Genomic DNA, 12,192 nt, shown 5'->3' with positions numbered 1-12,192 from the left:
TCTTTGGTAAACAGCTGAGGGAGGCGGCTGTAGAAATGTAACCACTCTCAAATTCATAGATGAAGCTCTGGATGCGAGGACCGACCATCCATGAGATCAAAATTATAGTTTCAAGCTATACCGTGTTTGTTTACAATTATATTGTTTACATTTTTTTTATTAGTAAAACAAGCTTGTATTTGGGGTTCTGATGGGGGTAAGGCAGTCAAACTAAGCTCATGAGGAATGTATATGTTTACTCTTCAAGAATCAGTGACTATATATTAAGATTAAAGTCCAAAATGTATGTACTAATTCCTGACTGCCCCTTAGAAGAAAAAAAATGATGACTCACAGCTCTTTAAAATTATTGTATTTTATTCAATCAAAGTGCAGATATCTACAAAAACTGTAGATCAATTTCAATATGATTGTATTAAGTATAGTACAATTACAGTAGATCTCTTCTCTCTTTTGAATGTGATATATTAAAAACAGCATTTTATATTTTCTTAAAATGTCATTTCTTTCTCATGGTGTACCTCGACAATGGAATACAGATGAGGTCATAAAAAAAGCAATGTAAGTGATATGCATTTAGGGGGTTGAACTCTGACTTTTCCTAAACCTTCATTTCCACTTAGTCATGCATTGGTGTCAAGCGGAAGTTCGCCACGTACTGACAGAAAGAACAAGGAGAGATGGATAACACATTTTAGAGGTAGTTTTGACAGAAAATATTTTGACTAAAATGACACACACCTGTCTTTTTCTACACTGTTGTTAAGATGTCAAGCTATCAAAATAAAAAAGATAAAAGTAGTCTCCTTTGTGCTCACCTCTACTGTCCGTAGCCACTGGAAGTGGTTTGGGGGTGGCTGTGCTGCAGTTTTTTCCGGGATTGAAGACATCTATATCTGTCCACTAATACAGGACTAGTAAAGACCCAGAGCTCTACCTTTGTGAATTAAAAAAAAACTACATGTATTTGAGTGTTTACCAGCATTTTTAACTTCGGTCTGATAATTATCTTTACAAAACAAGGTAAAAATAGTTGTGGAATATAAAAGTACTTGCCTGATATATGTTTTCCAGTTTCTTCAAATACTTTGCAAGTTCAACTTATTTCTATGTGTAAACTGAAATGGTCTATTCATTCCTCTTCTATTTTAGTAGACACTCTTAAAAAGAGCAATTTACAGTAGTGGGTGTATATATTTTCATACTGGTCCCCTGTGGGAATCGAACCCACAACCCTAGCATTACAAGTACCATGCATGCTCTACTAACTGAGCCACATTATCACATCACATTACTGTAGTGGTCATTGTTTTTCTTCATGGTGATAGAAAGTCTACAGGTACAAACCTGGATTATCAGCCTACTGTATGTACAATACAGTAATGTACAAGGATGGTAAATTAATACTGCACAAAAATGGGTTGTTTTCCATGTTATTTGATCAAGAAAAATCTATGTTTTTATCTTTGTCCATAACTTTGCACCTTTTGATGTAAATGTTTAAGGACAGGTTTATTTATTTCTGGATTCCATTAGAATGACATCACAGAGAAAGAGACAGGGTTGTGTTCTTTCTGGATTCCATTAGAATGACATCACAGTGAAAGAGACAGGGTTGTGTTCTTTCTGGATTCCATTAGAATGACATCACAGAGAAAGAGACAGGGTTGTGTTCTGTCTGGATTCAATTAGAATGACATCACAGAGAAAGAGACAGGGTTGTGTTCTTTCTGGATTCCATTAGAATGACATCACAGTGAAAGAGACAGGGTTGTGTTCTGTCTGGATTCCATTAGAATGACATCACAGAGAAAGAGACAGGGTTGTGTTCTTTATGGATCCCATTAGAATGACATCACAGTGAAAGAGACAGGGTTGTGTTCTTTCTGGATTCCATTAGAATGACATCACAGTGAAAGAGACAGGGTTGTGTTCTATCTGGATTCCATTAGAATGACATCACAGAGAAAGGGACAGGGTTGTGTTCTGTCTGGATTCCATTAGAATGACAGAATCCCACATCACCCTGTCTGGATTCATTTTCACTGTGATGATCATTAGAATGACATCACAGTGAAAGAGACAGGGTTGTGTTCTTTCTGGATTCCATTAGAATGACATCACAGTGAAAGAGACAGGGTTGTGTTCTGTCTGGATTCCATTAGAATGACATCACAGTGAAAGAGACAGGGTTGTGTTCTGTCTGGATTCCATTAGAATGACATCACAGAGAAAGAGACAGGGTTGTGATGGATCCCATGACATCACAGTGAAAGAGACAGGGTTTTGTTCTGTCTGGATTCCGTTAATAGGACATCACAGAGAAAGAGACAGGGTTGTGTTCTGTCTGGATTCCGTTAATATGACATCACAGAGAAAGAGACAGGGTTGTGTTCTGTCTGGATTCCATTAGAATGACATCACAGAGAAAGGGACAGGGTTGTGTTCTATCTGGATTCCATTAGAATGACATCACAGAGAAAGAGACAGGGTTGTGTTCTATCTGGATTCCATTAGAATGACATCACAGAGAAAGGGAAAGGGTTGTGTTCTATCATTCCATTAGAATGACATCACCTGTCTTTCTAGAATTCACTGTGATATCTGGATTCCATTAGAATGACATCACAGAGAAAGGGACAGGGTTGTGTTCTATCTGGATTCCATTAGAATGACATCACAGAGAAAGGGAAAGGGTTGTGTTCTGTCTGGATTCCATTAGAATGACATCACAGTGAAAGAGACAGGGTTGTGTTCTGTCTGGATTCCATTAGAATGACATCGCAGAGAAAGAGACAGGGCAGAAAGATACTGCTCTTACTGTTCTTATTTATACCTTTTTTTTGTGCCAAAGATGAGATACTAAAAATAACTTTTGCTCTCCCTACAGACATCGACACTCAGCAAAAAAATAAACGTCCTCACTGTCGACTGTGTTTATTTTCAGCAAAATTAATGTGTAAATATTTGAATGAACATAAGATTCAATAAACTGAGACATAAACTAAATAAGTTCCACAGACATGTGACAAACAGAAATAGAATAATGTGTCCCTGAACAAAGCAGCGGTCAAAATCAAAAGTAACAGTCAGTATCTGGTGTGGCCACCAGCTGCAATAAGTACTGGAGCGCATCTCCTCCTCATGGCCTGCACCAGATTTGCCAGTTCTTGCTGTGAGATGTTACCCCACTCTTCTATCAAGGCACCTGTAAGTTCCCAGACATTTCTGCGGGGAATGTCCCTAGCCCTCATCCTCCGATTCAACAGGTCCCAGACGTGCTCAATGTGATTGAGATCCGGGCTCCTCGCTGGACTTGGCAGAACACTGACATTCCTGTCTTGCAGGAAATCACCCACAGAATGAGCAGTATGGCTGGTGGCATTGTCATGCTGGAGGGTCATGTCAAGATGAGCCTGCAGGAAGGGTACCACATGAGGGAGGAGGATGTCTTTCCTGTAACGCACAGCGTTGAGATTGTCTGCAATGACAACAAGCTCAGTCCGATGATGGTGTGACACACCGCCCCAGACCATGACGGACCCTCCACCGCCAAATCAATCCCGCTCCAGAGTACAGGACTGTCTGACCATCATGAGACAAAACCGCGACTCGTCAGCGAAGAGCACTTTTTGCCAGTCCTGTCTGGTCCAGCGATGGTGGGTTTGTCCCCATAAGCAACGTTGTTGCCTGCTTTACAACAGGCCTACAAGCCCCCAGTACAGACTCTGTCAGCCTATTGTGGACATACTGAGCACTGATGGAGGGATTGTGCGTTCCTGGTGTAACTCGGGCAGTTGTTGCCATCCTGTACCTGTCCCGCAGGTGTGATGTTCGGATGTACCGATCCTGTGCAGGTGTTGTTACACGTTGTCTGCCACTGTGAGGATGATCAGCTATCCGTCCTGTCTCCCTGTAGCGCTGTCTTAGGCGTCTCCCAGTACAGACAATGTCATTTATTGCCATGGCGACATCTGCAGTCCTCATGCCTCCTTGCAGCATGCCTAAGGCACGTTCACGCAGATGAGCAGGGACCCTGGGCAACTTACTTTTGGTGTTTTCCAGAGTCAGTAGAAAGGCCTCTTTAGTTTCCTACATTTTCATAACGGTGGCCTTAATTGCCTACCATCTGTAAGCTGTTATTGTCTTAACGACCGTTCCACAGGTGCATGTTCAGTAATTGTTATGGTTCATTGAACAAGCATGGGAAACAGTGTTTAAACCCTTTACAATGAAGATCTGTGAAGTTATTTGGATTTTTATTAATTATCTTTGAAAGACAGGGTCCTGAAAAAGGGTTGTTTATTGTTTTGCTGAGTTTATATATATATATATATATATATATATATAAAAATGTTCACCTTTATTTAACCAGGTAGGCTAATTGCGAACAAGTTCTCATTTACAACTGCGACCTGGCCAAGATAAAGCAAAGCAGTCCAACACTTACAACACATATGCGTCCACTAAGACTAATAAATGCCCAATGCACTAATTTTGTGAGATAAAAATATAGAGAAATATTTTTTTTTTAATGATTTTTCAGGGGGGTACTTTGCGTGGTTACACTACTGTCTACCAATCTTCAGGATCAAACACTTGGGCATATCATTGCATTGAAAGTATCAACATTTGAAAAATAATGATAAATGACTAATGTTCTTGTCTCAATGCAAGACAAACAAATCCCATATTCTTTCTTTAAGAGTGCCATCAAATTCCACATCAGTACATTTAAAAAAACAAACAATGTATGAATTATTTGCAGGGCAACCATTTTCCCAGATAAATAACTCTCAAAATATCACATGAAAGCAAACAAATACACAAAAATGCAGGAGGTACAAATGTCATAATGCTCCAAACTGATGTTTCTACTCTCCTGCCAACTGCTTTTGGAATTGTCATGACAAAAGTTTGCAAAAGCTTGACAAGAACCATGTTTCCATCGCACATATTTATGCGAGAAAACGTCAGATAAAACCTGTAATGACCTAAGGCCTAATGGAAACATAACATTTTGAAGTGAACTTCCCAAATGTCAACAAAACAAAAATATGCTGGAGAGAAGGTGGGATCTTGGTGTGTCTGTAAAATGTTTTCATTATTTATTTAACCTTTATTTAACTGGGCAAGTCAGTTAAGAACAAATTCTTATTTACAATGACGGCCTACCAAAAGGCAAAAGGCCTCCTGTGGGGATGGGGGCCTGGGATAAAAAATACAATATAAATATAGGACAAAACACACATCATAACAAGAGAGACAACACTACATAAAGACAGATCGAAGACAACAACATAGCAAGGCAGCAACAGCATGGTAGCAACACAACATGACAACAACATGGTAGCAGCACAAAACATGGTACAAACATTATTGGGCACAGTCAACAGCACAAAGAGCAAGAAGGTAGAGACAACAATACATCACACAAAGCAGCCACAACTGTCAGAAAGAGTGTCCATGATTGAGTCTTCGAATGAAGCTCTTGAGATAAAACTGTCCAATTTGAGTGTTTGTTGCAGCTCGTTCCAGTCGCTAGCTGCAGCGAACTGAAAAGACGAGCGACCCAGGGATGTGTGTGCTCCGGGGACCTTTAACAGAATGGCAGACTGGCAGAACGGGTGTTGTATATGGAGGATGAGGGCTGCAGTAGATATCTCAGATAAGGGGGAGTGAGGCCTAAGAGGGTATTATAAATAAGCATCAACCAGTGGGTCTTGCGACGGGTATACAGAGATGACCAGTTTACAAAGGAGTATAGAGTGCTGTGATGTGTCCTATAAGGAGCATTGGTGGCAAATCTCATGGCCGAATAGTAAAGAACATCTAGCCGCTTGAGATCACCCTTACCTGCCAATCTATAAATTATGTCTCCGTAATCTGGCATGGGTAGGATGGTCATCTGAATCAGGGTTAGTTTGGCAGCTGGGGTGAAAGAGGAGCGATTATGATAGAGGAAACCAAGTCTAGATTCAACTTTAGCCTGCAGCTTTGATATGTGCTGAGAGAAGGACAGTGCACCGTCTAGCCATACTCCCAAGTACTTGTATGAGGTGACTACCTCAAGCTCTAAACCCTCAGAGGTAGTAATAACACCTGTGGGAAGAGGGGCATTCTTCTTACCAAACCACATGACCTTTGTTTTGGAGGTGTTCAGAACAAGGTTAAGGGTAGAGAAAGCTCGTTGGACAGCTTTGTTGTAGAGAATTTAGCGCAAAATCCGGGGAGGGGCCAGTTGAGTATAAGACTGTATCATCTGCATAGAAATTTGATGAGTGAGTTCCTACTACCTGAGCTACGTTAATGATGTAAATTGAGAACAACGTCGGGCCTAGGATTGAGCTTTGGGGTACTCCCTTGGTGACAGGCAGCGGCTGAGACAGTAGATTTTCTGACTTTATACACTGCACTCAGAGAGGTAGTTAGCAAACCAGGCCAAACACCCCTCAGAGACACCAATACTCCTTAGCCAGCCAACAAGAATGGAATTGTCTACTGTATCAAAAGCTTTGGCCAAGTCAACAAAAATAGCAGCACAAGCAGCACTTGCTTAGAATAAAGGGCAATGGTGAGATCATTGAGGACCTTTAAGGTTGTAGTGACACATCCATAACCTGAGGGGAAACCAGATTGCATACCATAGAGAATACTATAGGCATCAAGAAAGCCAGTCAGATGATTATTGACAAGTTTTTCTAACACTTTTGATAAACAAGGAAAAATAGAAATAGGCCTATAACAGTTATGATCTGTGGCTGCCTTCCAAGCAATGGGAACCTTCCCAGAAAGGAGAGACAGGTTAAAAAGGATGGAGATAGGCTTGGCGATGACAGGTGCAGCAACCTTAAAGAAGAAAGGGTTTAAACCATCTGACCCAGATTTTTTTGGGGGGTCAAGTTTAAGGAGCTCCTTTAGCACCTCAGACTCAGTGACTGCCCACAGGGAGAAACTTTGTAGCGGGGCAGGGGAAAAAGAGGGAAAGAGGTAGAAGCATCGGGGATAGTCACATTAGAAGAGGTGGGAGATGAGGAAATGTTGGATGGGCAAGGAGGGATGGCTGAGTCAAATAGGAATCCTAACTTAATGAAGGTGTGATTAAAGAGCTCAGCCATGTGCTTCTTGTCAGTAGCAACCACATCATCAACATTAAGGTACATGGGCAGCTGTGAGAAGGGTTTATTCTCCAGGTCTTTAACCATTTTCCAGAACTTCTTGGGGTTAGACCCATAGAGAGTTCCTGTTCCTTAAAGTAACTAATTTTGGCCTTCCGGAAAGCCTGAGTGCTCTTATTTCTTATTTGCCTGAACCAGAGCCAGTCAGCTTGTGTATGCGTGTGCTGAGCCTTTTGCCAAATGCAATTATTGAGGTGGAGTAACTCTGCAAGATCATGGTCGAACCGGGGGCTGCACCTATTTTTAATTCTCATGTTCTTTATGGGGGCGTGTTTGTTAACAATACCACTGAAAATATACCAAAAGAAAGTCCAAGCGTCTTCGACAGAGGGGATCAATCTGATTCTATACCAATTTACACAAGCCAGTTCATGAAGGAAGGCTTGCTCATTCATTTTTTAAATTGTCTATGACAAATCAGGACAGGTCGTTTCACTGAGCAGCCATTATGAACACAGGCTGTAAAACAGTGATCACTAAGGTCATTACAGAAAACACCAGACTGATACCTATCAGGATTATTTGTGAGGATAACATCGAGGAGAGCAGCCTTTTCTGGGTGTTTGGAGTCATACTTTGTGGGATTGGTGATAATCTGAGAAAGATTTAGGGAGTCCCATTGCTTTAGGATAAGTCAGGTGGTTTAAGCATGTCCCAGTTTAGGTCACCTAGCAGGACAAATTCCGACTTAGTTTAAGGGGCCAGGAGAGAGCTTAGGGCAGGTAGGGTACAGGCAGGTGCTAATGGAGGACGATAGCACCCAGCAACAGTCAACAAAGAGCTATTTGAAAGTTTAATGCTTAAAAGTAAATCAAATTGTTTGGGTACAGACTTGATGGAGACAACCAAGCACTGAAGGTGATCCTTGGTAAAGATTGCCACTCCTCCACCTTTGGAAGATCTGTCTTGCCGAAAAAGGTTATAACCAGAAAGGTTAACATCAGTATTCAAAACACTCTTAACCACGTCTCAGTAATGACCAACACATCTGGATTGGAGCTATGAACCCACACTTTCAATTGATCCATTTTATGTAATAAGCTTCAATTGTTAACGTGCAGAAAAACCAGGCTTTTACGAGATCAAAAATCAGTGAAGCAGATATCAGAGCGCAAGTAAGAATTGGGGCAAGCAACAATAGATGGGTCAGGGTGTACATGCACATTTCCAGATATCATCAGCAGTAATACAATCAGGGCACGGCAGAGGGCAGGGAGAGCTCTGCAGTGCTGATTTATGACATCTGAATGTGCATCAGATGGTAACAAGATCATATTGTACAGCAATTTCATCAAGTAACATGAATACAAAGCTGGAGAGAGGTGGTTAGAATAGGATGGGAGGCCAAAAGTCTGTGTAACCAATAGCGAGTCAGAGTCCCAAGTGTGGGAACAAACATAGTCTGTCCCAAGGTTGGGTAAAGAAAGTTTGTAGTCAACAAAGTATTCATGAGTCATGAAGTAAATAGCAAAAAAGCTAAATGCACAATAATGAAAAAATATATATAACGACTTGGGGCTACCCATTGTAAGTTCAGAGTCACTCACCCAAACAGTGCGTGTGTGCTGGGGGCGAGAGAAAGCTCGGGAGAGAGGGGGGAGTATGGTGGAGGTACCTGTACCAGACAGGGGGAGACAGACCAGGGAGAGAGGGGTGAGTGTGGTAGAGTTACCTGTACCAGACAGGGGGAGACAGGCCAGGGAGAGAGGGGGAGTATGGTGGAGGTACCTGTACCAGACAGGGGGAGACAGGCCAGGGAGAGAGGGGGAGTATGGTGGAGGTACCTGTACTAGACAGGGGAGACAGGCCAGGGAGAGAGGGGGAGTATGGTGGAGGTACCTGTACCAGACAGGGGGAGACAGGCCAGGGGAGAGGGGGAGTATGGTGGAGGTACCTGTACTAGACAGGGGGAGACAGGCCAGGGAGAGAGGGGTGAGTGTGGTGGGGGTTCCTGTACCAGACAGGGGGAGACAGGCCAGGGCAGACAGTGAACAGAGAGGGGTGAGTGTGGTGAAGGTACCTGTATTAGACAGGGGGAGACAGGCCAGGGAGAGAGGGGTGAGTGTGGTGGGGGTTCCTGTACCAGACAGGGGGAGACAGGCCAGGGCAGACAGTGAACAGAGAGGGGTGAGTGTGGTGGAGGTACCTGTACCAGACAGAGGGGGAAACAGGCTAGGGCAGACGGTGAACAGAGAGGGGGAGTGTGGTGGAGGTACCTGTACCAGACAGAGGGGGAAACAGGCTAGGGCAGACGGTGAACAGAGAGGGGGAGTGTGGTGGAGGTACCTGTACCAGACAGAGGGGGAAACAGGCTAGGGCAGACGGTGAACAGAGAGGGGTGAGTGTGGTGGAGGTACCTGTACCAGACAGAGGGGGAGACAGACCAGGGCAGACGGTGAACAGAGAGGGGGAGTGTGGTGGAGGTACCTGTACCAGACAGAGGGGGAGACAGACCAGGGCAGACGGTGAACAGAGAGGGGGAGTGTGGTGGGGGTACCTGTACCAGACAGGGGGAGACAGGCCAGGGCAGACGGTGAACAGAGAGGGGTGAGTGTGGTGGAGGTACCCGTACCAGACAGGGGGAGACAGACCAGGGCAGACGGTGAACAGAGAGGGGTGAGTGTGGTGGGGGTACCTGTACCAGACAGGGGGAGACAGGCCAGGGCAGACGGTGAACAGATCGCCAGGTGGAATCCAAGTAGCAGTGCAGCAGGCAATGGGAGTAGGTGTCACCCACTTGGGAGAAGTTTTTATTTCTGTAGGCAAATTTCCTGTAGAAAATGCCAGTGACTGGTCTTTGAACAGCAGGAGGGGACTTCAGAGGACGCTTCAAAGACTCCTGACACTTGTTGGGCCCAAAGGCCTTTTACTTCACACCTTAGTGCTAATTGAATTGGTATCTGGCTCAATTCCAGGTTGGAATGGCGTCCTCGGGACTCTGCTGTTTGTTGGCTAGAGCAACCTCCGTAAAAATAAAACCTTGGCAGCAGTAATCTCTTTGGTTAATCTTGGTCAAAATTAGGTTGTAGGTTTGGAGTTTTGATCTGGGGTGAAGGCCATGCTGTGGAGTGTAGCATCCTACATACAGTTGAAGTTGGAAGTTTACATACACCTTAGCCAAATACATTTAAACTCAGTTTTTCACAATTCGTGCCATTTAATCCTAGTAAAAGTCCCCTGTTTTAGATCAGTTAGGATCACCACTTTATTTTAAGAATGTGAAATGTCAGAATAATAGTAGAGAGAATGATTTATTTCAGATTTGATTTCTTTCATCACATTCCCAGTGGATCAGAAGTTAACATTTTGTCCCATTCCTCCTGACAGAGCTGGTGTAACTGAGTCAGGTTTGGAGGCCTCTTTGCTCGCACACACTTTTTCAGTTCTGCCCACACATTTTCTATAGGAATGAGGTCAGGGCTTTGTGATGACTACTCCAATACCTTGACTTTTTTGTCCTTAAGCCATTTTGCCACAACTTTGGAAGTATGCTTGGGGTCATTATCCACTTGCGACCAAGATTTAACTTCCTGACTGATGTCTTGAGATGTTGCTTCAATGTAGCCACATAATTTTTCTTCCTCATGTCTTCTATTTTGTGAATTGCACCAGTCCCTCCTGCAGCAAAGCACCCCACAATATGATGCTGCCAGCCCCGTGCTTCACGGTTGGGATGGTGTTCTTCGGCTTGCAAGCCTTCCCCTTTTTTCTCCAAACATAAAGATGGTCATTATGGCCAATCAGTTCTACTTTTGTTTTATCAGACCAGCGGACTTTTCTCCAAAAAGTACAATCTTTGTCCCCATGTGCAGTTGCAAACGGTTGTCTGGCTTTTTTATGGTAGTTTTGGAGCAGTGGCTTCTTCATTGCTGAATGTCGATATAGGACTCGTTTTACTGTCGATATAGTTTTGTACCTGTTTCCTCCAGCATCATCACAAGGTCCTTTGCTGTTGTTCTGGGATTGATTTGCACCAAAGTACGTTCATCTCTAGGAGACAGAGCACGTCTCCTACCTGAGCGGTATGACGGCTGTGTGGTCCCATGGTGTTTATACTTGCGTACTATTGTTCGTACAGATGAATGTGGTACCTTCAGGCGTTAGGAAATAGCTCCCAAGGTTGAACCAGACTTGTGGTCTACAATTGTTTTCTGAGGTCTTGGCTGATTTCTTTTGATTTTCCCATGATGTCAAGCAAAGAGGCACTGAGTTTGAAGGTAGGCCTTGAAAAACATCCACAAGTACACCTCCAACTGACTCAAATGATGTAATAATAATAATAATAATAATAAATGCCATTTAGCAGACACTTTTATCCAAAGCGACTTACAGTCATGTGTGCATACATTCTATGTATGGGTGGTCCCGGGATCGAACCCACTACCCTGGCGTTACAAGCGCCATGCTCTACTAACTGAGCTACAGAAGGACCACATGTCAATTAGCCTATCAGAAGCTTATAAAGCCATGACATCATTGTCTGGAATTTTCCAAGCTGTTTAAAGGCACAGTCAACTTAGTGTATGTAAATTTCTGACCCACTGGAATTGTGATACATTGAATTATAAGTGAAATAATCTGTCTGTAAACAATTGTTGGAAAAATTACTTGTGTCATGTACAAGGTATATGTATGTCCTAACCGACTTGCCAAAAATATAGCTTGTTAACAAGAAATTTATTGAGTGGTTGAAAAACAAGTTAATGACTCCAACCTAAGTGTATGTAAACTTCCGACTTCAACTGTATATACAGTGCCTTGCGAAAGTATTCGGCCCCCTTGAACTTTGCGACCTTTTTCCCACATTTCAGGCTTCAAACATAAAGATATAAAACTGTATTTTTTGTGAAGAATCAACAACAAGTGGAACACAATCATGAAGTGGAACGACATTTATTGGATATTTCAAACTTTTTTAACAAATCAAAAACTGAAAAAATGGCCGTGCAAAATTATTCAGCCCCTTTACTTTCAGTGCAGCAAACTCTCTCCAGAAGTTCAGTGAGGATCTCTG

Source organism: Oncorhynchus gorbuscha, linkage group LG22 (genome assembly GCF_021184085.1).
Source record: "Oncorhynchus gorbuscha isolate QuinsamMale2020 ecotype Even-year linkage group LG22, OgorEven_v1.0, whole genome shotgun sequence".
NCBI lineage: Eukaryota > Metazoa > Chordata > Actinopteri > Salmoniformes > Salmonidae > Oncorhynchus > Oncorhynchus gorbuscha.
Note: the sequence above shows the minus strand (reverse complement) of the source record.